The following is a 25994-nucleotide window of genomic DNA, read 5'->3' on the forward strand; positions in this document are numbered from 1 at the left end:
TGGTGAACATATGTATTTGTATATATCACTGTATCTTCTGAAGCCGATGTATCCAATTCCAGCAAAACTTTCCACTTCAATCACATTTAAATTCACTATTGCTGAAAACAGCTAACTTCACTTAAATAAGCTTTGCAGTTTTAACTGCTGTACATGTAGAACTTCTGGGTGCTAGTTAGCCTTTCTGCAGGTTATGGAATCTCCTGAGATATCAAAAATGGTAACTGAAGGTATATGTATCACTGACGTGCCAAGTTATGTATCATGTAAAATAAATTTAGCCATACTGTGTTAGCATCTAGGAGGCCCAGTTGTTGATTCATGTTCCTAGTATGCTTGTTTGCAGTCTCCTAATAAATACTAGTCATTACCTGAAAGACCTTAGTCTAAGCCTCCAACCATGCAGGTAGTTACATGAATGCTGAAATTTGCTACTTTGAATAGTCCTGTTCTTCGAAGTCTGTGGTTTCAGAACAGTCCATTGTTTTTCTTTAAAAACAAAAAGGGAATTAGTGGCTGTATCACAGAATCACAGAATCCCAAGGGTTGGAAGGGACCTCAAGAGATCATCTGGTCCAACCCCCCTGCAAGAGCAGGGTAACCTAGAGTACATCACACAGGAACTTGTCCAGGCGGGCCTTGAATATCTCCAATGTGGGAGACTCCACAACCCCCCTGGGCAACCTGTTCCAGTGCTCTGTCACTCTCACAGTAAAGAAATTCTTCCTGATGTTAACGTGGAACCTTCTATGCTCCAGTTTACACCCACTGCCCCTTGTCCTATCACTGGATATCACTGAAAAAAGCCTAGCTCCATCATCCTGACACCCACCCGTTACATATTTGTAAACACTGATGAGGTCACCCCTGGATTTGTATGAAGGCTACCATATTTCTGTGACTGTTGCTTACTTTGAATGCTCTACTTGGGCTTTACATGAGCAGTACATTCAACTCCTTCAGGATCAAGTTAATTTATGGGGCATGTATTATACAGTTCCAGAGTGTGTGTACCTGTGGTCATAGCTAGGATTTCCAGTTATCAGCTGACTATTGAGTCAAACTGTCATAGAACCAGAAATCCTGTACAAATACAAGTCTTAAGAACGTGTTAGGGCAAGAAATTTCGTTGGACAAGGAGGCCATATCTAGGAGAGAAAAGCAAATCCATGGCAACAGGCTTTATATTCAAACAAGTCACGTAAAAAGTCCGTGGCTTTTTTTTAGGTTTTTTCCCTGCGTACTAGGGAACTGGCATCTATCTTCCATCATGTAGCCTGATATGTTAGCGATGTTGTCCAGGAAGTGTTTCAAAGTCTGATACTGCCTCAAGATCAGGACAGTAGGCCCAAGCTATTGTATATTATTGTCGTGGTTTAAACCCAGTCAGCCATAAATCAGCCTCACAGTTTCTCTCTCACTCCCCTGCTTCTTGCCCTCCCCCTACTCCCGGGGGGATGGGGAGGAGAATCAAAAAGAATGTAACTCCCACGGGTTGAGACAGGAACAGTCCAGTAACTAAGGTATAACACAAATTACTACTGCTACCACCAATAAGAATAATAATAATGATAAGGGAAATAACAAGGGAAGAGAACACAGCACCTCACCACCTGCCGACCGATAACTTGCCCCCCACCAGCCCAACTGAGCACCGACCGATACCTAGTCCAACCTTGCAGTACACTAGCCCTTACGGATAATTCTCAGTTACATCCTGGGCATGATGTGCATGGTATGGAATACTTCTTTGGTCAGTTTGGGTCAGCTGTCCTGTCTCTGCTTCCTCCCGGATTCCTCTCCTCCCTGGCAGAGCATGAGGCTCAGAAAGTCCTTGATCAGACTAAACATTTGAACAGTAACCAAAAACATTAGTGTTATCAGCTCTGTTCCCAGGCCGAAAATCAAAACCACAGCACTGCACCAGCTACGGAGAAGGAGAAAAATGACTGCTACTGCTGAACCCAAAACAATTATACAACTTAAAATAAATAAATTGGAATTGCCAAAAAGTGAAAGAAGGGACGTTTATGAGAGCAGAGTTAAACATACACTAGGAAGTTTGAAGCTAACTATGTCTGAAAGAGGACAAGACATCAAAAAAGAGTATCCACAGTGTGATTACACAGGAGCACACATTCTCAGCTGTAAGCATGTGAATTATTTTATTACTGCATTAATGAATTGGAAAACATTTATTGCTTTCAATATTGTCAATTGTGATAATAGCAAGGTGTACTTAAGCATGCTTGTTTGTATTTAACTTGAATCTACAGAAACCAGGACACCTGGAAAAAGGAAGCAGGGCCTGCTGTGGGCAAGTAAGGTATTGAAAGGAGACAAAAGCAGAGGCTACTTTGAGCATTTCTAACCAACCAAATACAGTGGGGGTGGGGAGGGCGGAGGGAGGGGAAGAGTTAGAAAGACACCCACTTGTCTGTGTGGGTCTGTTTGTGTCCAAAATGGGACAGGGGGACCCTGATGGTCACTTCCTGTTTTGCAGGGAAGGACAGTTTCCATCCCAGCTACAAATTCAATTTCCATTTTATTTCAAAATTAGAGCCATTAATCAGGGCTCCATAAACAATGGTATTGATTACTCAGTAGCAAACGTGCAATTCCTTTGAAAAGTTAAGGAGGGAAGATTAACAACTATTTCCTACATAAGCTACTTCAAGAAGGAAGCATAAGCAGAATGTGAGAGCCATGTAACTTACTGCAAACAACTCTTCTAAAAGTAGAGGTACAGATGCATAACTGAATATTCACAGAATACAGTTCAACCAGTGGGATTGTGTAGAAGGAATCATCAGTGAATTACTGCACTCAGAACTTTACAAACACAGGGAAACTATCCCACATATTTCCCTTGCGTGGACATTTACCAGTCCCACTGCAGAAATATAAGACTGAAAGAGATGACTTCAGGTCGTCAAGGTCTAGTCCCCGCTGTTTTTTCCTGCCACATAATAGATCTTCATATCATATATGGGACTTGATGTCTTCCAAAGGTAGTGAGCTTTTTTTTCCGTGCTACTTAATGCAGAGCAACTGCTCCAGATCATCATTTCTCTGATGGTTAGAAATGCAGTTATACAGAGTAATTTACAGCTTATTTTGTGTGTGGATATGTTGTACCTTGAATACTGCCTTCTGTGTATGTAACAATGTTATATATGTTTGTATACGTGTGTATGTATAGAATGTTACATATTTAATAAATATGCCCTCTTGATAGGGTTTGTTTTGTTTTTTTCTGTCTCCACTTGATAAACAGAGTCTCTGCTTCCTGGTCACATAAGTATTTTTTTGCTGCATTTCGTCCTACTAGAATCTTTGTTCTTCATAAGTATTACAAGTGCCATGTGCTATTGTTACTGCCTTGCATCTCCTGGAAAATTGTGTGATTTATATTTTAGGTTTATATTTAACTGTTTCTACCAAAATCAGGTTAGTGAAGTTGATCACCCTCTGGTAAGTTACTATTCCAATGTCTTTCTCCTCTGTCAACCTTCAATTTATAACTTTTTGGTTTATGACAGAAATTATTTCTAAATTAATTACTTTGCTGCTTGTACTTTTCAATTTCTCTTTTTTCCTTTTTCAATTTTTCTTTCTCTTTTCAACTTTTCTTCTTTTTTCAATTTTTTTTTCTCTCTCTTCAGGAGTGCTTTCAGTTGTTATAAGGAGAAGTTAATGTACATGTCAGGATAATCATACTAAGTAGAAAAACATGCTTGCCATAAAATGTTTGCTAGGAATCCTGTTAAAATTCATGGAAACAATGGCTAGTATTGTTTTGTGTGACTGATTCTAATATTGCATAGAATGGGAGAACATTTTGTGTCTGAAGACTGACATCAAGGATGGCAACTTGTTTAACATATGCATTTACCTTTCTCTGTACATGTTTTTCAAGCACTCTTGAAATACTAAATTAGTGTTTGATATGCCAGGTATAATTTGGCAAGCTTTGTCACAGCAGCAGTAGACATTATCTGTTTGTACAAAGTAAGCAATAAATCATATGGCTTCCAACAGTTAATATAAGATTACTTGAGATAGCCACACAAATAACCTAGCTAAATATTTTTTTTTAATAAATTGTGTAACAAACAATAAGTACAGGTTTTGAAAAGTACCAGGGAGGAATCCAGATGGTGGGGTAGTATAGAAAAGGTCAGTCACTCATTTTAGTCAAATAAGGAATATAGACACACCCCAAAAAAAAAGGCCTGGTGCTTAATCTGGGTATAGGATAGGCTGATAACTAGAAAGAGGAGGCTGGTAACAAAAGAATATAATGGGAAAATGATCTACTCAACATGTAATTAATACTAGCATCTGTCACCATTTAATGAATTCTGCACTAATCAGAGGATTTTGTCATGCTAGTAAAATGTTTAGCTACTTATCTGTAAAAAGCAGGCATCATATGTATACAGAACTCATGCTGTTCTGTGCAATATTTCACATATGATCTGTTCATATAATAGGACAAAGAATTTTATCAAATACATAACTGCAGAATTGCATGTTTAGTCAGAGATTGGCAACTAGATCCTCTTAACACATGTAACAGGACATCTAGATGAACAAATAGTGTAACTAGGCAAACAGTTCTGGTGACTGTTCTTGTTCTTTACACATCATTGTTCCTATTGTTTAGTGTACACTTCTACATCTTCAATCAGTCGTTGATTAAATCAATTTATACTGGTTGCAGGGTATTTTTTGAATACTGAGAACTACAGTATTTTCTTAAAAGTTCCTGTAGCTGTTTTAATTGTTTTAATTAAAAAAAAAAAAAAATAAAAAAGGGCAAACCCGCCCTTTCAATAAACTACCAAATTCCATGTCAGATCACTATAAACCCTAATTAAACCCCCCACACACACACACACACAAAAAAAAAACAACTTAACAGTTTCAATAAAATTTCAATTTTAGGAGACGATAGTAAGTTACTGTTTTATTGTCTGTAAGCTGGTTGGTTTTCAGTTGTGAGTACCTTCAGGCTCTACTGAAACCTGCAAGGATAGTTACTCCATTTTGAAAAATGGTATTATACATTTAACTAAGTGTTGCCTTTGTATCTTGATCTTGTTTTCAAGTCTTAATAATAACACTTGATATATAACCTATTTGATTGACAGAAGATGTCATTTGAAGTGCATAAGCCAGATGGATGGGGGGAGGGGAAATTAACAGATATTATAGTAATCAAGCTGAAATTAACTTCATGTTTTAAGAAACAATTTTTTGCAACATAAGTCTGATTTTAAGTAAAGATCTGTGGGAGATGAACCTTTTCCAAAGTCATACACTTTTATTTGCATTTGAAACTTGAAGGGATGCCGTAACAGTTATTGCCTAGCTGGACCAATTCTTTTCAAGTCTCTTCTTTGACATGTCAAAAGGTTTGAGTTCTGAACAAAGAAGAGTGTAGAAATTTCACTAGCAGGGGTTTTAAAATGATAGTTTTGTTGTGAGCTATTTGTATAAAGAACTTTAATTGCATAAAATTAGCAACTTTTTGTTGTCTTAAATTAATATCATTTTAAACATAGTTTGATCACTTCAGGAGAAGGAAGCCGTTTTGTTCCAGCTCAAGAAATTATCTATGCTGAAAAAGTGTATTTCCAAAATAACTGAACACTTTCATGGTAATGATATCACACAGTATTAAGCAATTATTATCATGAGGATGTTTGTTAAGCCTAAAATATACAGAGAAATCTCCTTTGCTTTTTTGCTGCCTTTAGTTCAGATATATAAGTAAACAGTAGGCCTGCTTGGAAAATAGAAACCGTTTCTCTGGGGAAATAATGCTGTATTGGAAAAACATGAATATTATTGTCAAGTGTTTCTGTGCAAAGCTAAAATATGTTGGCTTAGCAATGTTGTGATACTGTGTTATAGTTTGGAGGTATGATGGTGTATCTCACTTCTTCCATAATGCACCACCACTGGATGCATGCAGTTGCTAGATCTGATTTATACATAAGGTTTTGGGGAAGATTTGGGAATTATTTGGTCATGCTGCAATATTGAAGTTGTAATCCAGAACCAGAACCCAATTGACAGTGGAAAATTTGGACTTTTAAAAACTGAAGTACAATTTTTTTATGTGTTGTAGTAGCAATGATGGTATTTCAGGGCTTTCATTATTGGTGGATCAAGGTTTCCCTACAGAAGACATCAGATAAAGCAACGTAAGTGGTTGGGTTTCTTCTTCCCCAGAGAATTTCCTTGGGTTTTGGGTTGCTGGGTTGTTTGGGGGTTTTTTCCTTATGAACATTACTAAGTGCTTAACCGTGTGAAACATTCATTTATTAATTTGAATTTGAAGATATAATTTATATTGACCCCTCAAGTGGTTATTACTTGTGAGGTTCAGTACGTACAGGCTTATAAATTTCGTTTTTCAATAGTGGTTGAGCTGTTACTTAAAGATGCAATGGAGTATTTTCATATCAATTTCAACTGAGGTATGTTAAAGATAATTTTAGGTAAATCTCTGTTACCATTGTTTGCTATTATTTCTGTATCACTGGTAGCCTACAGATAATTTTTTCTTTTGTTTAGGCTGTTTTTTGCTTACTTATAACTAGTCTTTAGTATACATACAGCAGTATCACACTGAATTGTAATGTTTAATCTATTTTAAGTTTTATGGATGGCTTTATTGTTTTGGCTTTCTTCAAATGTGTCATGCTCAATCTAGTTCTGCATGGCAAGAATGATTTTCAGGTCATGAAGGTGTAATAGTTTATTAAGGTAAGCAATCACCACTATCTTCTGCTTAATGAAGTAGATGTTTGTACTATACCTGAGTATGTTCATTATTGTCATAGAAAGGTTTAGTTATATTCTCTACTTACCTTATTTTAGGTAGTACATCCCTTATCCCTGTTGTGCTTTGTCTTGGGAAACCTCAGGAATAATTCTACTTTTCTGTTACCAAAAGTATGTTTGTGTTTCTGTCTGGTGTCTTGTTTCTATTCTTATGTCGTGTTTTCTATTGCCCTTATTAACCAAGAGCAATTTTCCTTATTTCATTTTTGACATACCCAGCAGCATTTATCATGAAAAACCACCAGGTATACTTACTTGACTAGGTGTACCGTATGTTTCTACTTTGTTCATTTATCAAAAATCAATTATGTGCACTCAGTAATGTGTTCAAGAGAAGGAAAAAGGAAAGAAGGGTAGAAGGCAAAGCTAAAAAAGGATAAGGATTTTTATATTAAGGTGTGCTAGACTATGAAATGTCTTATCTAAAGATGTTCCGGTGTACTTTAAAATTTGTTTTTATACAACCTTGCTAAAGCTGGTCTAAACTGCTCTATGGATACTTAAAGATTTACTTGATTTTGATTGGGTATAAGCTACATCAATTTGTGTTAAACTGAAATAACTGTAAATTAAACCAAAGTAAAAGTGCCTGCAGCTTTTGGAAGGACTCCACTAAATTAGATTAAAATTGTGCACTTGGGTGCAACCAGTGTAAATGTCATTTGTTGGATGAAACATGAATTAGACAAATTATCTGGAGAAGTGTAGTAACTAGAAGAAATAATGCTAGTGCACTGTAAAATAAGAAAAATCACTTGTCAAAGAAGGCAAAATGATAGAAGCAGAAGCCCGGGAGAGTGTCTGAAGCTGGAGTTCTAAATAACATAATAGGATGATGGTGAACAATAGAGTGAAAGGAATGATAGCAGATGGGGATTGTAGGCAAGAGAAGCTGTGTGACTGGAAAGCATCAAAAGAGCAGGCAGATACTTTTGATGGAAAATGCAATGTATGTTTTTAATATACATGCACATCAAATTATCCTGACAGCTGATAATGGAAGGATAGATTTCAGCATTTGCTAAGTTGGTGCTGCAGCTGAATTGTGCAGTTGTTCCCTCCTGTGCAGTTTACAACGAGACCGAAACCTACAGGTAATGAGTGTTAAGTTTAATGTAGAACAAGTAACTAAAGTTGGACTGGAACAAACAATGTTTGAAGAAACAGAAAGGAAAAAGTCTTTTCAGAGAGCATGTTACCTGTAGTACTGAGTTGATAACTGATTAAAGAAAAGGCGTACTTGTTACCATGGCTTTTTCTGGAAACTGGAGAGATGGGTAGAAGTCGAGTATATCTGAATGCCTGGACAATGTGATGGATTCTTTAGTATTCCTGTAATTTGATCAGGTAGAATTAAAGCTCTAAATATGGCAAGGGAACTTTGAAAAACACACTGAGATTATTAGTCTGGTTTTTTAAAGTGTGATGAGGTTTAGGGGCCAGTGCAATAGATGTTTTTTAAAATTGTTGTGGTTTAAATCCAGTCAGCCACACAGTTTCTACCCCACCGGGACAAAAATTTAGAGTAAGAGATGAAGGTGAGCTGACCACAAAGGAATATAGGAAAGCAGTTTTCAACTGGTATTAGGTTAGACTGGTTGCAGATACATGCAAATCAGGATGATAAGTATCCAAGAAGAAAGCAGTGGATCATTGAACTAAGATTCATTTTAAGGATTCATCAAGGATTGCCAGTTACGTGCACATACCCTGCTAAAGGAGATTTAAGGCATAAACTAGACCTGAAATTGTGACAAGGAGACCTTGAAACTGAAGTGGACAATACTGAAAGAAATGGTTTTAAATAAAATGCGTCAGTGTCTTATCTGTCTAGAAAGGAATGTGTGTCTTGCACTTAGCTAGCATCCTTTGTTCTGTTAAACACTGGAATAATCTCTTTGTGGCAGTCATATCTAGGTCTGTCTGTTTAATCACATTAATAAATGGCAAGTATCATGCTCATAATTGAAGACTCTGATCCTCAAGAGCAATTTCTTTATTCCGTCTGATAGTGTTGCTTTTCCCTCAGCACATACCCCCTTCCCTTCTGCATTGTCTCTCACTCTTACGCTCTTGTATTGTTTCCTCTGTTCTTGTGCATAAGCCTGTATAAAAGTTAGCCTCCAAAGCACCTGTGCTGTAAGCATCTGTGAGTAAGATCTTTAGCTTTTTTTGTTTGCTTGTTTTTGCTTATTTTCATGCTTTCTTTTTTTTTCCTTTTTTTCCCATAAGCTCTGAGGAAAGACACAAAGACAGAAATAAACCAGGTATTAACTGAGAGAAAGGGGAGAGTCCATGGTAAGGCAGCTCAACCATAACTGCTGCACTCCCCAAGGGAAAAGATAATTATTTTTCCCAAGCTTTTTAGTCCACCTTCCTTCTGTATTTTACTAAAATGGTTTTTAGATAAGTGAAGCCTTTGGTATTCATGCACACACATGCATGCAGAGCTGATCCCTTAGCTTAAATGGACTGATGTTTCTGAGTAAGAGTGAAATGTGGAAAAAATTAACAGCTTCATACTTGCTATGTATGAAATTTTGAAATTTCTCTTTTTCTCCATGCACTTGAAATATGAACAGTTTGCATTGATGCCAGGAAGTCATTTTTCTTTCCATATGCCATTGTCTTTACAGTTGTACCCTACTGCATTCACTGTTTTATTTTTGTTTGCTAACGAATGTGTAATGACTATTGTGATCCTGTGAAAAATCTATATAAACTTTTAAGTACATACTATTGTCCAAAACTTTAACCTGATGTTCTGAGAGAACTTTTTTCTTTCTTGTAGAACAGCTTCTTTGCACAGCATATGAGGTTTTGCTCTTTAGACTCTTTAGTTACCTGAACTGGACATCCAATAGAAAGATTGAAAAATTGACTGTGTCTAATAAGTACCAGAGACCCTGATGTTTTTTTCCATCATAAATGCACAGAAGAAGAAAAAACCTGTCCTGTACAGATGTGATCCTGTCCACGTAGACAAAATAGTAATTTGTATAACTTTCTGTACTGTAGCAAATGCAAACATAGGATTTCATAGCAATTGTCAAATGAAGCACAGGTGTTATAAGCCCTACTTTAAATATGAATAAACATAATAATTTGCCAAAAGAAGAGCAAAAAGCTTCAGATTTCACAGACACAGCATGCAGCAGCTAGTACCTATTTGATTTCACATTGTGCATGCCAGAAATGTGGAATGACATCAGTGCATGGGTAGTATAATTTCCATTTGATGAACTCTTCCACTGTTCTTCCACCCAGATGTAGTTTGGTTTTTGTTCCTGCTCCTAGGAAGTTTTTTTTCAAAGACTTCTGGGAACCCAAAATAACTGCAGCCTGTTGATAATTCATTTTACTATTCATTTTACACAATGAAGCAGCTCAAAACCTGCCAGCCACTTAGAGGTACACAAGTACTATTTCACACATATACACTCCCAGCCCAAACACAGTATAGTTCCTTTGGCCAGACTACATTTGCTGGTGAACATTGTTCACATTCTTGCTCATTAACTAGATCAAGACTCAAAATAATTTCCTTTGGCCAAACACAGAAAAGAAACATGTTTTAGTTAGAAATGTTCAAAATCAAGCAGAAAAATAAAATCTTTATTCAAAAAGGGGAAAAAAAGAAAGGTCAAAGCAATCGTGACAATCAACTCTGATTTCTTCTGTACTTCTGTCTCTCTGATTAAAAACTTCAAAGCAAATTCAAACCCTTCCTGAATCCCTCTTTCTCCAAGAAAGTAGGAAATATGCTATCTATTGTTGTAGTTATGAAATAGTTTGTGGAGTTTGTAATTAAGGCCACTGGATGTTGTTAAAACAGTTAAAATGGAAGTAGCATTGCTGGCTTGTTACATTTGCTATAAAGGCTATAGAGGCATTATTGCATTCTAAATATTTCCAAAGAAACATGCAGGTCTGCAGTTCATACATGTACTTTAACAGCATTGCAGGACTATTCCTCACTGCCTTGAGATTTACTCTAAAAGTAATTTAAGTAGGTCTTAAGTTTTAAGTGCATTATAAATGTTCTAATTTTAACTTGCATGTATTCTGTATACTTCAGTAAACTGAAGAGTTTTATTACATATGAATTTTAATATATCAAGAAGAAGAAATAATGGTGAACTGTGAAGGCATTATCTTAATACAGATAAACCAGTCTTCTCTTTAAATTGCTGATAGTTTACAGGAACCATTTTTCTTATGCACATATTAACATCCATATTTATGTACACATGTGTTTATTGATTACTATCCAAAACTTTAGAGAGCTGATTTCTCTTTTTTTATGTTTTTATATTATATATCTATATAATATATAGATATATAAACCTGTTATAAATAGCAGGGAGCACAAATATATAAAAGTAGCAGTACTGATACTACTTAATTAGTCAGAGGACAGGTGGGACATTGGCCCTAAGCAGCCCATCAGAAAGTAAAAGAATGTTTAAGAAGTGACTGTGTAGCAGCAATAAAAGCTTGCCCACATGCTAGCCTTAGCACAGTTGGAGACCTGCTGTAACTGGTGAACGTATTAAGTCTTTCCGTTGATGTAGTTTAATTAGGAAGGAGAGTGGTCTTGATGGTTAGGTTGTTTAGCTTCACTTACAATTATTTACACAGCACTGTTCATTGGGAAAAGCAGTGTTAAATATTACTGTATCAATTTACTCTTCTTCATAGTGTCCTTCTACCTGTCTCATACAGTACTGGGGTTTTTTCTCTGATTATCCTACAAGACTCACCAATATATCCATTCATTTTATAAATGCTGAAATAGAAGGACGATCAGGTTAAGGAGATCGATCTAAAGCCACAATATGTTACAAGGAGTCTTCTATTCTGTTTTTCATTGGTAAATTAACATTATTTGATCAGATATGAGTGTTAATCATTTTTGTGATAGTACTGGTGAAGTTGTATGATACGGAGCTAATAGTTTAGTGCAAACAGTAATTATTGCTCTATGTAAAATGTTTAGATAATTATTTTAGCAGTAGTTTTGGAGTGTTTTGTCTTCTATTGAGCTATTCATGTTTATGATCTTAAAGCCCAATTGTAAAATTAAGCTGGTTTTCAGTTCTTTAGAAGATAAAGATGGAAGATACCCATTTTCAATAGCAATGAGTGGTCACAACTGCTTTTCAGCTTTGATGTTTATTGCAGCAACCCAAAATCCCCAAAATAAAACAGAGTGAAAAATATACAGAGTTTTGTTTGAGTTTTGTTTTTAAAATCTCACTCTTGCATGGAATAGGGAAGTTGGAAATAACTTTCTCTGTATGAATCGTTTTTTACAATCTAGGTCAAGCTAAACCCTGTGAGGTAATGATGCTGTGCAGTAGGCCATCCATGATCATTCTCTGCTGGCTTTTCTCCATATTCTTATATTTTCGAAGGACTGAAATAGCCAGCTGAGCATTTACCTTATATCAATACGTATTATAAAAGCATGATTGGGCAAAAGTTCATATTTTCAGGTGACTGTCCTCAGGTAATCATACTTGCCAAAAAGTTCTGTACAACATAAATCAAGAAGGCCACAAAAGAGAAATCTCAGTGTTCAGAGATTGCGATGCTAATGGAATAGCATAAAACTGACTAACGATGCCTCTTTGATGGCAGGACTTAGGTCCTCCTACCAAAAAAAAAAATAAAGGAAACTTACTGCATGCAATGGATATGAAAGAGCTTAATTTTTGCCAGATTTTTGTGTAGCCATAATTAGCTGACTTAAACATAAGAGTAACTGCTATTTTCTTTTACAGAGAGATTGTGGGGAAATTATTAGAAAAAAGTCGCTATGTAACTCTGCCAAGATCATGGTATAAATATTGGGTAATATTTGTTACATGTCCTCTGTAACTATCAATTTCTCTGTTTCACAACATTTCGTGACATAAATATTTGTTGCTTGTTATGCTCTGTGAAGGCACAGTGGAAATAATTCTTTAAACAAAGGGTATCTTTTCACACTGGTTTTGGAGGCGGAAGAAAAACCAAAACAGACTTAGCAGATTCTTCTGTGCCATAATATCTCCATTCGCCCTTCTAAATTAATCAAAATATGCCTTTAGTAGCCTAACATGAAACAATTGACCATGTTACAGTTCTTCAACAACTTATCCCACAGGGATCAAAATAGCTCTTGCTTTAGTTGCACTGGTATCAATGCATAATGATAGCCTCACTCTAGCTCTTTATAAAGTTATTTAACATTTTGGTTTTTTCTTTTGCAAATGCCTGTGCATTGTTGGTGCTACTTGATTCCAATTTTTAGATTGATTCCAGTACTTTAGATACAATACATGGTTGCCTCTTCGTGAAAAGTGAGTAAAATTTTAAGGTACCTCTTTTCCATTTTTTAAAGTGATGTAGACGCCTAAGCTTCATTCACTTGCAAAATGAGCATAGCTCTGTCAAAGCCTGAAGATTTCTATTGTCATCTATTCAGAGTCTCCTATATTACTTATGCAGTCAAAGCTGTAGTATGGCTGTAGCTGCAACTACGTGAAAAAACTTTACAGTACTACAGTATCCACTTCTCAATTAGATGTGGCTATGTTAGAATAAGAATAGAAAAGTCTATGACAGTAGGAGTGCTTTTTCATAAGTAAAATTGCATGTACACTAATACGAACTGGAAATGTGACGGAAGCAGGTAAGCTGTGCTAATTTCAGAATTTAAAAAAATATATGGTGAAGGTATTTGACCTTAGATTTGAGCTTAGGTTTTCAAGCTCTTAGGCAACAGATGAGCTGATACTGGCTTAAGAAACAAAATAACTAAAAGATATTTAGGTATACAAATCGTAGCTTTGGAAACCTCTATCTTTTAGTTATCTCCTTGAAGATGTTTCAGAAATGCTGGTATTTATTTTACTTTTATTTTGTAAAGATTTCTGTGAGGGTAAAATGGGGTGATTTCTATACTGAGGTGCGTGAAAAGGCCATGCTTTAAAATAATAGATTTATAGAACCATAGAATAGTTAGGGTTGGAAAGGACCTTAAGATCATCAAGTTCCAACCCCCCTGCCATGGGCAGGGACACCTCGCTCTAAACCATATCACCCAAGGCCTCGTCCAGCCTGGCCTTGAACACTGCCAGGGATGGAGCATTCACAACCTCCCTGGGCAACCTATTCCAGTGCCTCACCACCCTAACAGGAAGGAATTTCCTCCTTATATCCAATCTAAACTTCCCCTGTTTAAGTTTGAACCCATTACCCCTATCACTATAGTCCTATCACTACAGTCCCTAATGAAGAGTACCTCCCCATCATCCCTATAAGCCCCCTTCAGATACTGGAAGGCTGCTATGAGGTCACCACGCAGCCTTCTCTTCTCCAGGCTGAACAGTACCAACTTTCTCAGCCTATCTTCATATGGGAGGTTCTCCAGTCCCCTGATCATCCTCGTGGCCCTCCCCTGGACTTGTTCCAACAGTTCCATGTCCTTTTTATGTTGAGGACACCAGAACTGCACACAATACTCCAACTGAGGTCTCACGAGAGCAGAATGAAGGGGCAGGATCTCCTCCTTCGACCTGCTGGTCACATTCCTTTTGATGCAGCCCAGGATACAGTTGGCTTTCTGGGCTGCAAGCGCACACTGCTGGCTCATGTTCATTTTCTCATCAACCAGCACCCCCAAGTCCTTCTCTGCAGGGCCGCTCTGAATCTCTTCTCTGCCCATCCTGTAGCTGTGCCTGGGATTGTTCCGACCCAGGTGTAGGACCTTGCACATGGCATGGTTAAACTTCATGAGGTTGGCATCAGCCCACCTCACAAGCTTGTTAAGGTCCCTCTGGATGGCATTCCTTCCCTCCAGCGTATCAACCGAACCACACAGCTTGGTGTCATCGGCAAACTTGCTGAGGGCGCACTCAATCCCACTGTCCATGTCAGCGACAAAGATGCTAAACAAGACTGGTCCCAACACCGATCCCTGAGGGACACCACTCGTTACTGTTCTCCAGCCGGGCATTGAGCCATTGACCACAACTCTTTGTGTGCGGCCATCCAGCCAGTTCTTTATCCACCGAGTGGTCCATCCATCAAATTGATGTCTCTATCTGAAATTGCAGAAAAAATGCAACAATATTCTGCAAGAGAAAATGATATAAAATGAGGACAGAAGCATTCGGATACTCTAATTTTGAAATCAAATAGTAAGGCAACATAATTTTTTATGGTCTCCTCCAACCCACAAAACCAAGGCAAAAGCAGATTTTTATTATTTTTTTTAATCTGTTGAAAAGTAATAAAATATGGGATAAAACAAAATGGAAGAAGAAATTTAGTACAGGTAAAGTCACTGAGACTAGCAGAGAATGTGACCGCTTTTCTCAGTGGAAGACAAAATGGCTCCTTTGCTGCACACAGGAATGGGAGCTTGTACTGCAGTAACAAACCCAAGGTCAAAAAGAAAGACTGTCAGTTTCGGCTGTTCACCTGGGACAGAGGAAAACATTTGAATTGAGATCTCCTAAATCTTAGCAAGTACTATTTTCTAAACTCTGGAGTTGCCCTCCTCCTTCAGTGAATGTTGAACTACTTAAAGAACAATTTAAGAGAAAACCAGGGAAAATTACTCTCCAAATAACCTGTAATCTGAGAAATTATGTTCTGAGTTACTAATTTTAAGCAAGGCAGAAAGCTGAGTCTGGAGAAGTTTGAAATCCTAAAAATGTGTATTGGAGGAGGAAACAGTTTCTCATATGTGCATTTCTAACAGGGCTTGGAAATTCACATCATCTTTTTTCAGCTTCCCCTGGAGGTTTCTCGTTATACGGTATGAGTTTGTCATGTGAAACGTGTCTGTAGTTCTATAACTTCCAAAATAGATTAAATTAAGGGAAGGCTGAGCCCAGCGTCCTCAAAAGGTGGCTCACCATGACAAACTTCAAATATTCTTTTATCTTAAAATGTAATTAGTACTATGCTTCTGGTAAGCTACAGTTCAGAACATTTTTTACAATAAATACTAAACTAAATAATGTTTTTGTTCTTAATTTTCACTTAAATATTTTAGTTGTTTAACCAATGCTATGACTTTTAGTTGTTTAACCAATTGCTATGACTTCTTATCTGAAGCCATGGCCACTTGCTGCTGTTCTGCTCATCCTTTTCTCTTTATTTTTTTCATGAAGAAATGACAATGGAGTAAGCAATGTAGTAGGGGATTGCTTTAACTCTTGAACCTCCAAGTAACATTGAGAATGAAATATGTCCATGGTAATCGGGATGCACTTACAGTACTTTCCATTCTTCTGCAAAAAGTATAAAAGGTATGCATATATTTTTCTTGGAAATAACCACATGAAAAAAAATCAACAAGGTAACTGTAGTTTGTCCTGGGTATTTGTACATAAGGAAGTATTTAAATGGAATAGTGTTATTGTCAGTTTTCCACAGTAAATCAAAGAATAATCTCTAGAAAATACACAATGGAGTGGTGTTTAATGGAGTTACTTGGATATTTTACTCTTCCTGTGCCTCTGCCCGTTGGCCTGATGTTCCCGTTCTGGCAGATAGCTCTGGGCACTGTGCTTCCTAGTGTAACAATTAAGAAAAGGAAAGATTATTGAAATACATACATCTGTAATTTTAAGTTTTTTGAGTTGGTATTAAAATGCCTTGGCATTTATAATTGTACAATACCACAACAGTGCAAGAATTTTTATAACCATGTTAAAACATTTATTGTAATTTCTTTAAAAATAGGACAGAGGTATTTGATTTGTAGGCTACTGACTTAGTGTTTCATTTTAGGGTTAATTGGAATGTATAAAGGTAAAATCTTATTCTGTATACACATATGCGCACTCTGTTTGAATTAAATACCTACACCCATGTATACATAAACTTACAGATAAATACAGTCATACCCACAAAATACTAAAGAAAAATGTATAGAATTCTTACTATGAAAAGTTCATCTTGATTACACCAGTACAGAATTTGGGCAAGCATCTGCTCTTTACACTTACTTTTACTGTACTGTATATCCTACACTGAAAAGTATATATTAATGTAATTTGTAATAGATCACAACACATTGCAATTCGTTGTGCAACATAGTTCTGCTTTTTTTAAGAGTTGGACTTCTAGATTTGTGTATAGTTAAATCTGTAAGATTATGCAGAATATTGATCTGAAGATTAGTTAGCTGTTAGACATTGAAATTAGTTAGCTGTTAGGCATTAAAGTTCAGAAGTTGAAAAGCAAAGCAACAGTCATCATTAATTTTTGGCAAGTGGTTTTGGGGTCAGGTGGCTGTTTCCTTTTTCAGTTATACTTGGGATTTCCATGCTGAGAAATGCAGGGTTTTCCTGGTAGTTTTGTGGAGGGTTTGTTTGGTTTGGGTTTTTTTTTGGTTTGGTTTGTTGGTTGTTTTTTTTTTTGTGTTGTTCTTTTTGTTGTTGTTGGTTTGTGGCATTTAAGAAATGGCACTTCCAACAGAGACATGAGAAGGCTGAGAGCATATTAACCATGTTTCTTTTCTCCTTTAACAATGATTTTTTTCCCCTACAATATACTATATTCTTGCATACCATTTTGGAGGGTATGCAGCCTGAGGACCATGTAGAAATATGTCTTTTCTTTCACCATTTGCATATCAGTTTTGTTCTGACCTTATTCTCACCTCTTGTTTCCCACAGATAAGAATGGAAGTAACCTTATATGCTGATTCTCCCTACATTGCTAGAGATAAAAAGAACTTTCAGATGTACAGTACAGTGCAGCATTCACTGTCCTGTTATCCCTGTAGTGGGTTGCAAACGTACTACTTCTAAAGCTCTCCCACATAGGAAGATTGTCCCTGAAACAGAATGACAAGTGGTTTATAACCTCTTTTGCATTGAATCCTTATATTACCAGTGGTGTTATTTTAGCAACATCGCAGTGTATACTCTGTGTGTACATTACAGAAATGTTCATTCTGTTATTATAAAATGTTTCAGTGGTGTAATTTACTTTTCATATATTAAATTCTAGAATGCAGATTAGAGGAATGTGGGGTTTTTTGCTTTTAGAGAGGCAACTGCTTCACTGCAAAGGAATAAAGATTGTGTATGTCACTGTAATACAGGATGAACTTGCACAACTGAGTAGGATGGGTTTCCTTTTAGTCACATAATAAGGGTAATTTCCAGAGTATTGTGGATATGTTTGAGAGTTAAAGCTATTTTGTATGTGTGCTATCAGAAATATGATTTAGTAATTCCAATTGCACCCTATAATGATATATTAGCAACAATAAACATCAAAATGATATAATTTGGTTTGCTATAATTGACATTCAAATGTAGCCTTTATTCAAACTTACTTACTGTTACTGCTACTTATTTACTGTATATGAGATATCACCAGTATACAAACAAGACTTGAAAAAATATAGAACTGATTGGTGTGGGCCTGCATTAGGCTGTCTGGAATCTGAGCTTTAATTTGAAAATCAATTATGAAAGTGAATGCAACTCACTGGGAGTTACAATTCATAGAATCATAGAATAGTTAGGGTTGGAAAGGACCTTAAAATCATCTAGTTCCAATCCCCCTGTCATGGGCAGGGACATCTCCCACTAAACCATGTCTCCCAAGCCTCTGTCCAACCTCACCTTGAACACTGCCAGGGATGGAGTATTTGCCACTTCTTTGGGCAGCCTGTTCCAGTGCCTCACCACCTTTACAGTAAAGAACTTCCTCCTTATATCCAATCTAAACTTCCCCTGTTTAAGTTTTAACCCATTACCTCTTGTCTTATTGCCAGAGTCCCTGGTGAAGAGTCCCTCTCCGACATCCTTGTAGGGCCTGTTCAGGTACTGGAAGGCTGCTATGAGGTCTCCACGCAGCCTTTTCTTCTCCAGGTCGAACAGCCCCAACTTTCTTAGCTTGTCTTCCAATGGGAGGTGCTCCAGGCCCCTCATCATCCTCTCAAATCTAAAATATATATTTAGACATAAAAATACTGGAGAGATGTAAAGTGAAACTCATGTTCAGCTATGTAAACCGCTGTTGTCAGATCTAAGATTTGTAATAGTAACTTTAAGTGTCTGTTGTTCAGCCAGTATATGCAAGTAGTCTTCTGTGGCTTATTGACAGTTAACTCAAGGCTTCTTTTTCATTTTCCTTCTCTACATGCCAGTAGAAAAAATAAGACTCTGTGGAGTGTAATTTTTTATATACACTTGTGTTTATAAATGTACTAATCTCATTTGTCAGTTTTATCAGTGTGTCAGGAATCTTCCTATACATGTAACAATGTAAAATCCTCACTTTTCTCAATGAAATGGCAGATTAATATTACTAAAATTACAAAATTGTTTTTTCAACGTTGCCAACAACAGCAAATGAATCCTGCTTTTGGCTTGAAGTGTTATCTTTGCTAACAACTTCTGTGAAGGAAGAGACATGATTATGACTTCACTGTCCTGTAGACCCAGCTGTGACGGCAACAAAATGAAAGTCACTATTAAAAGATGACACATTGTTCAAGCACAGATTTAAGAGAAGTCTGAGAAAATGACTGAAAGGCAGTGCCACTTGTTCTCCATCATTTCATAGCTACATAATTTATTGTTCATATAAAGCATTTGTTTCAGTTGCATGCTTTGTAACACAGGCTTTCTTTTCCTGACTCTGAAAATGTGAGTTGAATGCGTAATTCTGGAGAGCCTTTTCCAGAGTTTTCAGGCAGTCTAAGTGCTGAGCTTTGAACTGTCCTATAAATTTTGATTTTAACAAAATGATAAAATAACAGTTTAACTTCTAATAGGGCCACTTCTGAATACCTGAGCTGTTAAATGGGTATTTCTACTTGAACACGTAATTCCTGATGAGCTGCATTTCTGTGACTAACTGAAAAAAAACAAAAGAGAATGTTTATGGATATTCTCGTGGTTAAAACCCAGCCCGTTCACTCACTCCCCCCCTTCTTTCCCTCCCTGTACTCCCAGAGGGACAGAGAGGAGAATCGAAAAGAATGCAACTCCCACGGGTTGAGATAAGAACAGCCAGTAACGGAGGTATAACACACATCACTACTGCTACCACCAATAATAATGATAAAGGAAATAACAAGGGAAGACAATACAACACCTCAGCACCAGCCAACCAATAACTCACCCCTCCCAGCCCAACCAAGCACCAACTGATGCCTCCTCCAACTTTGCAGTCTCCTAGCCCTTCCGGGTAACTCCCAGTTACATCCTGGGCATGACGTGCTGTGGTATGGAATACCTCTTTGGTCAGTTTGGGTCAGGTGTCCTGTCTCTGCTTCCTCCTGGCTTCCCTACTCCCCGGCAGAGCATGAGGCTCACAAAGTCCTTGGCCAAACCAAAACATCATTTTTATCAGCTCTGTTCCCAGGTCGAAAGTCAAAACACAGCACTGCACCAGCTACCATGAAGGAGAAAAATGACTGCTACTGCTGAACCCAGGTCACATCATGCTCAGATCCCACATTTTCAATATGCCATCACTCTGATCTCAGTGCACTTCTATCTTAGTGCATGGACTAGTCCCTATAAAGCTGCTGAGTCCATCTGGTCCACGATGTCAGGCTCCATCTCTTGTAACAGTCTTTCAGAGCAGGAGAGGCTGTGTTCACACACATGAATAACCTGGGCAATAGTGTCCATTGATAAGTCCACCCCTCGATCATGAGTCCATCTCTATGTTGCATCTCTGCTCTGATGGCCTTAAGGGTCATGGGCCCACCAGGCTCAAAATAATTCACCATCCCCTTCAGCAGTTTCTGCAGCTTGTTGCTGGGGACTCCATACAGCTGCTTTCCATCTCCACCGCTTCCAAAGCACTGGAGGGTCCCACTGACCTAGATACTTGCCCATACTATCCCACACATCCTGCCACTCATGACTGTCCAGCCTCGGAGAAAATCTGTATGGTCCTCCTGTATCGTCGTTTAACCCCAGACAAGACCCAAACCTGACTCTGCTTAACTTTTGAAAACAGACAAAATGGTCGTGGGCAAAATAATACTCTGTATGTGTGCCAACATGGTGTTCCCCATCACAATCAGCAAACAAGTCTCAACAGCATTAAAAGGCCATTCAAAAACTTCAAAACTCTCAAATGATGCTGTAAATGGCCTGGGGGGAACTGGGAGGGTAGAAGAATGTCTCCTTCACAGGTTGACCACCCAAGAAGAAGAAAAAAGATGTGTAATTCCTAAGCACGTTTATTATATACCTCCCAGAGTATAAAGGTGGTGACCATACTGGGAACATAAGCCAGGTCAGTTTCATGATCAATGATTCTATTGTATTACAAGTCATTACCATAAAATACAATGAGACAAAAACCTTAGCCCAAGGCCCACACTTGAAAAACACTAATACAGCAAATACCGGCTGGAAGTAAGGTACGATATACTGAAACTGTGAGATCAAGAGGAACAACTTTGAGAGCCAATAAATCAGTGTTGTGACGAGGGACTATTAATCCAGTGAGATCTGTTGTTTTCTCAACCCCTTGTGCCCCACGTTGGGCGCCAAAATGAACTGTCGTGGTTTAAACCCAGCCAGACAGCTTGTGCACTCACTCCCAGTGAGTGGTGCCGGGCTGGAAACAGTCGAGGCCCACATCCCCCCCGCCCTGGGAGCTCCCCCCCTTCCCTGCTCCTGGAGGGATGGGGAGGAGAATAGGGGTTGAGATAAGAACAGTCCAGAAACCAATGTACAACGCATATCCCACCGCTGCCACCAACGACAACAATGATAAGAGAAAATAGCAAGGGAAAAGAGTACACTACCATCCGCCGAACAACGAGTCCGACCCAGAAGACCCCGTGTCCTTCCGGGTAACTCCCAGTTACATCCTGGGCATGACGTGCTGTGGGATGGAATAGCTCTTTGGTCAGTCTGGGTCAGGTGTCCTATCTCTGCTTCCTCCCAGCTTCCCCTCCTCCCTGGCAGAGCATGAGGCTCACAAAGTCCTTGGCCAAACCAAAACATCATTGTTATCAGCTTTGTTCCCAGGCTGAAAGTCAAAACACAGCACTGCACCAGCTACCAAGAAGGAGAAAAAATGACTGCTGCTGCTAAACCCAGGACAGGTATGCAGGTTGAAGTATCATTAAACATGCTTTAATTTCCATCAGCAATTTGCACACAGGGGTTGGGAACATTTTCTTAGTATGTAAAAACATTTCACATTTGTCTAGGTGCATTATGGGATGCTTATTGTTTTTTGAAGCATGTATTAAGGCCACTGGTAATGTAACCATTGTCTGATCTCTTATGATAACTTTGTTTTGGGAATGTAGTAATATTTACACAACTGGAGTCCTGAATCTTAGCCATGTATTTGTCTCATGGTATTTGATATTAATTTCTTTTTCATTTTTTAATTCTTCCACAATTGTCAGTAAAAAAGGTGGAAAATCTCACTTAGGAATGAATTTAGTGAATTAAGACCTGGAGAAATTAAAGAATCCCAGGAGGACTTTTTGGATGATTCATCTCTTCATAGTAAGATGACAATAGTAATTACATATTTGCTATGGCACATAATAGAATAATCTAGCAATATTGATCTCTAATAACTTTCATGAAAGATATGATTGCTTTGCTAATAGTCACTTTTTTTGTATGAATTTACTAATATAAATTAACATATGAATACTGGAAAAACAAAAAGACATGACAGTAAATGTAGGATAAATCCCAGCAGCATTGAGAGTTTCATTATAAGACAGGGACAGAGGTATTAGCAACAAAAATAAGACAGTAGTATTTTTATTGCTAATAACTCAGTTCTTAAAATGCTCTGAACCAGCACATTTGTTTTTATGGCCATGTCATGTGTCACCTGGATTCCCAATCTAATTCAACATGACACTAAGTGCAGCAGATACTTGGGATTACAGAAGTGCAACATGACTGTAGCAGCATACAGCCAGAAAAAGAAAGTCATTAGGGACACCACTAAAAAAAAAACCCTGAAAATGGGGATTTATAGAGCTGGTTTCCAACCTGTTCCTGAAAGACTGGCCACTGAGAGCATCTGAAATAGTTATGCTTTTACCCTTTCCCCAAAGTTCCATGAGGCAATGTATCACAAGTAGTTACTGCTCTGCATTTTATAGTCTTTATAGGGTTAGTTTTAAGAGATTTCATGTCACAAGGTATGGTTGGTTGTGGCTCACAGAGGAAACAGTCTCCTGAAAATAATAAGCCAAAGACACATTCATTCAGCGGCTGCAGTGAATAACTGAGGTCTGAGCTATGACCTCTCTGAAATGGAGAACATCATAAATGCACCTGCAGGGACTGGATTGAGACCTGAAGCTTTTGTCACCCAAAAGAGTAGGTAGCACTCAAGACACCTTGCATTGGTGAGATTTTCTTTTTTTTTTTTTTTAAGTAAGCTGCTCTTGTATTCTAATAATGTACAGACATAAAAAAAATAATTACAGATGTGACTTCATATTTATCCTATTTTTATTATGAACTTGAAAGATGTAATTTCTAATTGAAGTCCTGTTTCCTTTATCAACAGCTCTGGTAGACACCATTTTATTTACACCTAGGCAGAGGTCTGCTTTCCCAAGAAGTGTATGAATCTCAGGTGACAGGGGAGAGGGTAAAACTTTCCTCAAGGGTATATACATGTTTTCAAAAGTAAACATCATTTAGGGTCAGAAATAAGACCAACACGTGTTTCCTATGCTTCACGTATTAAAATCTAGCACTTCCTACAGCACAATCAAGAGATTTTTAGTTAATATGGTTTGCACCTCTACATTTATCCTTGTGTTTCTGATCCCTATTCTAACTTTTGTAACAGACCAATTTCAAGTGAATTTGATTGAAATAAAACTTCTTAGGCAGCTGGGTGGAGAGCTGCTGTTAGTGCTCTGTCAGTGGAAAGATTGCACATTCTCAGCTCTGGTGACTGGATTTATGCACAAACCGTGGGAAAAGTTTCAATCAGCACTCAGAGTCCATAAAAAAAACAAATCTTTAATTCAAAGATATTACTACTTGTTTTGACTAAAAGGGGTTAGCTTGGGGAGTTTTCCTTATTACTTATACGGTAAGAGTTTCCTGTGGCATTTGCTACTAATATCATCATCATGGCTTGACTTCGCGAACGAAGATTTGGGAAGGGCATTTACCCACGCTTACTACAAGCGCGCTGATGACTAAGAAGGCCAATGTGGGATAGGCAAATCCGGCTACAAAAAACACAGCAGAAGGTCTCCTTGGGTGGAACAGGTGGGACACGATTCTTCCTGCGTTGTCTTTTCTCCTCGAGACTAGTTCTTCGTGAACTCTCAAAGGAGTCAGCGGCATTATGTATGGTGTGCCTCCAAGTCTCCCGATTGGAGGCCAAGGTGGACCACTGATGGTAGTCAATATGGCCAAGGCTAAGGTATTGTTTCAGGGAGTCCTTGTATCTCTTTCTTTGGGGCACCTCTCTTGCGGCTACCAGTGGCAAGTTCACCGTAAAACACGATCTTGGGGAGGCGGTGATCCTTCATCCTAGAGACGTGCCCTGCCCAGCGCAGCTGCAGTTTCAGCAATGTGGCCTCGATGCTGGTGACCCCTGCCTGTTCGAGGACAGTGACATTAGACACATAGTCAGTCCAATGGATGTTTAGAATTGTACGGAGGCAGCGCTGATGAAAGCGTTCCAGGAGTCGCAGGTGATGACGGTAGATGACCCATGATTCAGACCCATATAAAAGAGTAGACAATACAATGGCTCTGTAGACACTGATCTTTGTACTTTTCTTCAGGTGTTTATTACACCAGACTCTTTTATGAAGTTTTCCAAAGGCTCTATATGCCTTTGCTATTCTGTTGTCTATCTCTCTGTCGATCGTGGCGTCCGAGGAAATGATGCTTCCCAGATAGCTGAACTGCTGAACTGTCTTAAGCTCTGACTCGCCGATGGTAATATGGGGATGGTGATAATCTTCTTGCGGTGCAGGTTGGTAGAGGACTACTGTCTTCTTCAAACTGACTTCCAGCCCAAAAACCTCAGCCGCCTCCGCAAAGCAAGATGTTAAACGCTGCAGAGCTGCTTCTGTGTGGGCAACAAGGGCAGCATCATCAGCAAAGAGCAGTTCACGGACAAGATGGTTTAGGGTCTTAGTGTGGGCCTTCAGTCGCCTTAGATTGAATAGGCTACCATCGGTACGATATCGAATATAAATGCCGTCTTGTTCGTCGAGGTCTGCTGTAGCCCTTTGGAGCATCATGCTAAAGAAGATTGTGAATAAGGTCGGTGCGAGAACGCAACCTCGTTTCACACCATTGGTTATTGGGAAAGGCTCAGAGAGTGCATCACCATACCTGACTTGGCCTTGCTGATCCTCATGTAACAGAATAATCATTTTCAGGAACTTGGGGGGACAACCTAATCGTTCTAAGATCAGCCACAAGCCTTTCCTGCTCACAGTGTCAAAAGCTTTGGTGAGGTCAACGAAAGTTACGTATAACCCCTTATTCTGTTCTCTACACTTTTCTTGCAATTGTCTGAGAACAAATACCATGTCTGTGGTACTTCTATTAGCCCTGAAACCACACTGACTTTCAGGTAGAAGTTCTTCTGCGATGGCAGGTACTAGTCTGTTCAATAGTATTCTTGGAGGAATTTTACCAGCAATGGAGAGCAGAGTTATACCACGGTAGTTTGAGCAGTCTGACTTGACACCTTTTTTCTTATACAGAGTGACGATGATTGCATCACGAAAGTCTGACGGTATTTTACCTTGTTCCCAACAGCACACAACTAGCTCATGAAATTTAGCGTGGAGTGCTTGGCCTACATGCTTCCATATTTCAGGTGGGACTCCGTCAACCCCAGCTGCCTTGCCAGTTTTCACCTGCTGTATGGCCTTAAGAGTCTCTCCCATGGTAGGGGCCAAATCCAATTCGTTTTTCACCGGATGTTGCAGAATGTGCTGGATTCCTTCACCTTGGACTACACGATTAGTACTAAAGAGGGTTTGAAAATGTTCAGACCAACGATTCAGGATGGAGATTTTATCTGTAAGAAGCGTTTGGCCATCTGCACCAAGTAAGGGGCTTTGAACCTGGAATGTGGGTCCATACACTGCCTTCAGAGCCTCATAGAATCCT

At 38.4% G+C, this 25994-nt stretch overlaps 1 long non-coding RNA gene across 3 annotated transcripts; it reads left to right on the forward strand.

Moving 5' to 3' along the window:
• Nucleotides 1-1978: 1978 nt before the first annotated feature.
• Nucleotides 1979-23259, forward strand: LOC133218615 (uncharacterized). 3 transcript variants are annotated; one of them, XR_009727215.1, is made up of 3 exons: nucleotides 1979-2697; nucleotides 12276-12356; nucleotides 22271-23259. It is a non-coding gene; the product is annotated as an uncharacterized LOC133218615 (long non-coding RNA). The 3 variants fall into 3 exon arrangements; XR_009727214.1 differs by lacking the exon at nucleotides 22271-23259 and adding an exon at nucleotides 17541-18159; XR_009727213.1 differs by lacking the exon at nucleotides 22271-23259 and having other exon boundaries at nucleotides 12276-12358.
• The last annotated feature ends 2735 nt before the right edge of the window (nucleotides 23260-25994 follow it).

This window comes from Neopsephotus bourkii, unplaced genomic scaffold (genome assembly GCF_033783945.1).
Source record: "Neopsephotus bourkii isolate Nb327-2 ecotype Australia unplaced genomic scaffold, CSIRO-AGI_Nbou_v1 NB_1279, whole genome shotgun sequence".
Classification (NCBI taxonomy): Eukaryota; Metazoa; Chordata; class Aves; order Psittaciformes; family Psittacidae; genus Neopsephotus; species Neopsephotus bourkii.